This window comes from Strongylocentrotus purpuratus, unplaced genomic scaffold, assembly GCF_000002235.5.
Source record: "Strongylocentrotus purpuratus isolate Spur 01 unplaced genomic scaffold, Spur_5.0 spur5_scaffold_5, whole genome shotgun sequence".
NCBI classification, from domain to species: domain Eukaryota; kingdom Metazoa; phylum Echinodermata; class Echinoidea; order Camarodonta; family Strongylocentrotidae; genus Strongylocentrotus; species Strongylocentrotus purpuratus.
Window position 1 is genome coordinate 37,813,680 of NW_022145611.1, and position 4,393 is coordinate 37,818,072.

Genomic DNA, 4,393 nt, shown 5'->3' on the forward strand with positions numbered 1-4,393 from the left:
TTTGTCATGAATATTTCTTGTCATTGTCAGCTCATAATCACGATTAACATACTAAATCTTGACAATCGTGATCACAATCAAAGTAGGTCAAGTCTTTTTGTTTTAGGTTTAAAAAAATGACAGGAAAATACGCATATTTCCATAATCTATATACCCTTGATGAAGAAGGTTTTTCTGGGCAATTGATTACTAGTAGGCCTAATCACGTTTAATCCACAATACGGAAGTAATGTTATTCAGATTCAAATCGATATGCCTGGATATTCGTATCTATTCATGACGCATTCATAAAAGGCATAAAGGAAGAATGTGATGGGAATGATTAAGTGAAAAAAGTGAATTAAATTGTGCTGACAAATGAAGCAACAGTAAAGAAAACAATATAAATTGTTAAAAATCAGTTAATGAAATTTCAAACAAATTGATAAAACAAGCAAACGAAGGAATAAATGAATGATGAATAGTTGAAAAATGAATAAACAGCTGATTGATCAATAATTGATTGAGTCATTTTAGAAAAGAGGGATAATGTACAATACGACGGGCCTGTATAATTATATAAAGTCGGACACGGCAAAACCATAAGACCCTACGAAACGTAAGAAATCTATCTTATGGTACTACAACAAAAGAAGAAGTGAGAAGCGGGTGAGAATTTTTGAGAAATTTAAATTAAAAACATATGATATTGGAGTTTAGTCCTATGATAAAATTGCAATTTCACAATAAGAATGTGGCAAAATTGTTGCTCACTTGCTCGGCTTGCTCGGGAAAATAGCTGTACAGGACGTATGATATTTGAACAATATAAAGCCCTGCTATGTTCTCTTTACCCGGTACACAATAGCAAAGACTAAACAAACAAAAAATCAACCTCAGACAATTTCAATAGCCTTGTGCATCACATATTGACAATTATGTTCGAACATTACAATGACATCTGCCGTAAATCTGAACATGATTTCTCCAGGCATTATCATGATAACAAAAGGATATGGAAATGGCCCTTGAAGTGAGTTTATGAAAGTCTTTCAGATCATGTTGCCTGTATCATGTATGCTTGTACAAACCACATAATTTTCGGTTAGGAAAGACTCACAATCACACTCTCCCTTGAAATTATATCATGAAACCAAATTTGATCGAGTATTTTTGTTATGAAGTAACAATTAACACGATCGCAACTACTTTCGACAAATCAATATGGGGCAATTTGCATAGCCTCGACGGCACCGAGTGAAATGTGCGACCATTAATAAGACATATTACGTAATTCTAACTTGATTTTTATGGGACATACCATTGGGTGTTGAAAATGATGGGAGTTTAAAAAAAAAAATAGTTATTTCCTTTTTTACACACAAAACTATACAAATGGAAGCTCAGCATACAAAAGATAGATTAAAAAAAAAGTATATTTCTCTATAGATAATGAACACTAGTGGTTTATTACCTCGACCGGAACCTTTGGTTAAGTATGAGCTATAATAATGTTGATCTAGCCTATATAGAAAATACTAACTTTTTAAAACTAAAAACTAAAATTAGGACCATTTCAAAGGTGGTCTTTATCTCAGAAAGGGGGAGTGTTATTAATTGTTGGAAAAAAAGAGAAAAGCCCACGGTGCCTTGGATGTTACTTAATTTCAGATTTTTTTTTTTTTGGGGGGGGGGGGGGGAAGGGGGGGGGGGGGGTAGCGGCCGATCTTTCTCTTATGTGGATGCACGTAAATGCCGTTCCGAAGAAGTGAGCGAGCGATCTGACGTGTGGGGGAGGGGGGATGGGCGTGTTGAGGTCACGTCGTAAAACCGCTTGGTAAGGGAGGGGGAGGGTTTTAAGCCTACAAGACAAAAATTAGTAGTCAGGAATCCCATGGATACTATCTTGATTGCATCGACATGACCTTAATTGATAGCTTGATCTCATGATCAGTTTTGATTTCGCATGTAAACAGACTAGAGTTCATTGTTCAAGTTTGGTTTTCTCTCTGCGATGCGTGCGACCTACTCGTGTAGCTTTCTTCTTTTGTACGTTGTACTTGAGGAAACCATAGCAACAATTACGTCAAGCAAGCTAACCGGATTGTCTGTTTCGGTAGACAATGGCGGTTTTGCTCAGGTGACTAGAATGGGATATGCCCTGCCAATAAAGTCTTGTCTAACTACACACCGAAGGTTAATCTGTGACCTATAACAGTTCTCTAATGAGACGATAACATAAAGGTTCTTATAGCTTTCCATTTTATTGTCTAATGAACGTTGTAGGAATCAAGATGGTAGGAATAGGAAAAGAAGCTTAATTCACATTAACACAGGAATACGAGTGTTGGGAATTGCGCGTAAAAGTAGGTGGGGATGGGTTGGTCGATGGTGGTGGTGATGATGATGATCGTTGTCAGATATTTAAAAAATCTCCACCTCAATTTTTGCATACCATGCTATTTATCTGTTTTATATTTAAAGCTTATCTGCCTTAGTTTACAGGAGGGATTAGACTGCCCTGCAAGGTCACTGGACAGGTGGTTATCTCATCAACTCAGCTCTCAGTTAATATAAGAAAAAGAGGATCATGGGGGACCAAAGGTCACCGATTAGGCATTGTTTGTTATATAGAGGGCGCAAGTAGCTACAAGTAGTGCAGTGGGCCTTTAAAACTATTGACGTCGGGTCCCATAGACAGCCTTGGATTCCGAATTTAGAAACTCAATGGTTTTATAGGAAGCAGTAAAGGAAGTGGGCCTACATCAGGGATAGAGAGAGAGAGAGAGAGAGAGAGAGAGAGAGAGAGAGAGGGAGAGAGTGGGGGGATATTTACGCGTTGTGATCTTTTTTCTTGCGGCAAAACATCTTACATTTTACTTTCGGATTGTCCACAAAGCGATCTCTTTTTTTTACAGCTTAATAATAATAATCATAATAACTATGTACCCAGGGCAGCCACATCAGTATTGATAGTGCTCTTCTTGCGGGCCTTAACCAATATATATGTACCACAGCTTCTCCCACATTGGACAAAACATAACATTCTGATCATTACGGGGAAAATGAATGAGGGCAATGCCTCGTTCTTCTATTATGATGTAAAAAAAAAAAATCAAGAATAGATAAGTCACGCCAATAATACCACATATATCACCGTAACTGCCACTCTTTCATGGGATGAAATATGAAATAAAAATACTAATATAATTGGACATTGTGGTGATCATATTCAAAGACTAATTCAACAGAAATGCATGAAATAGATTTTGAACCCATCAAAGTCAGCAAAATGGTGCTGATATCATACATCAAGTCATCTGTGATAAGTTTATTATATCATATCACTAACCGTATGGTTTAAACTGTTCTACAGGTGGTGTAGAAAGTCTGCAAGCTTCAGGCAAGGTTTAATGTGCCTCGCTGCATGTTTTCTATATCACGTGAATCCACGGACGGAAAATGTCCATTGCCTTGGAACTTGACAAGCCTGATGTGAAAACAATACAACCTGAAAATCCATCAAATAAATTCAATCTTCTCAGACCACATATTGCCTGACATTCTCTTTATTACATACATTTCCCAATTTCCCTTACGTTCGGATTCGAGGGAAAATAATTACCCACAGGCCTTGGCTATGGAATCACATTAATTATGAAATACCCTTGGAAAGTAACGTTCCTTATGTCCCCCGGCGAAATTACTATTATGTGCAATTGGAATTTAAGAGGATGGGGCCCGGATTGGGGGGGGGGGGGTAGGCCCAAATATATTTCAGTTTCTTAACATAGATGAATATATTATTTCTCAGTTGTTTCATCATTTAATCATCCGAATTTTACTTTCATTCGTTGGTCATCGTTTGTAAATGGTGGTGATGGCGGGGGGGGGGGGGGGGGGGGTATAGTTTAGTACAGACAGTGGTGAGGTTTGGGGGTGGTAGGAAAAGCTTTGGCAATCCGCTGCCAAAATCAGCTTCACCTGCAAGGCTGATGTTATTTGAGTTTCATGTTAGTCTCACTCTGTTGAACAATCATGCTCCACGAAAGAAATGTCTTTTTGAGAGGCTCTACCAAGGTACAACTATTCATGTTCGCTGCAAAAAGCAACATTCTACAGAGAACCAGACAAACAGGCTATCCTGTTTAGATTTAATGCTTTTCTGGCGTGTCTCCTTCTATTCATTCCTGAATTCGATCTTTCACCATCTCTCTCTCTCTCCTCTTATGTGCATAATAATACAAGTACATCTCTGTCGTTTTTCCTTGTGCCTATCGTTCAAAATGAATTTATGCTGCTCCCTCTTTCCTCATTCTTTTGCGGCATCCTCATCTCAATTCTCTTTATATATTGTCTTTTGCTACTGATAATAATTGCTCTATGTTATACTAATACACAATACACGGGGAAA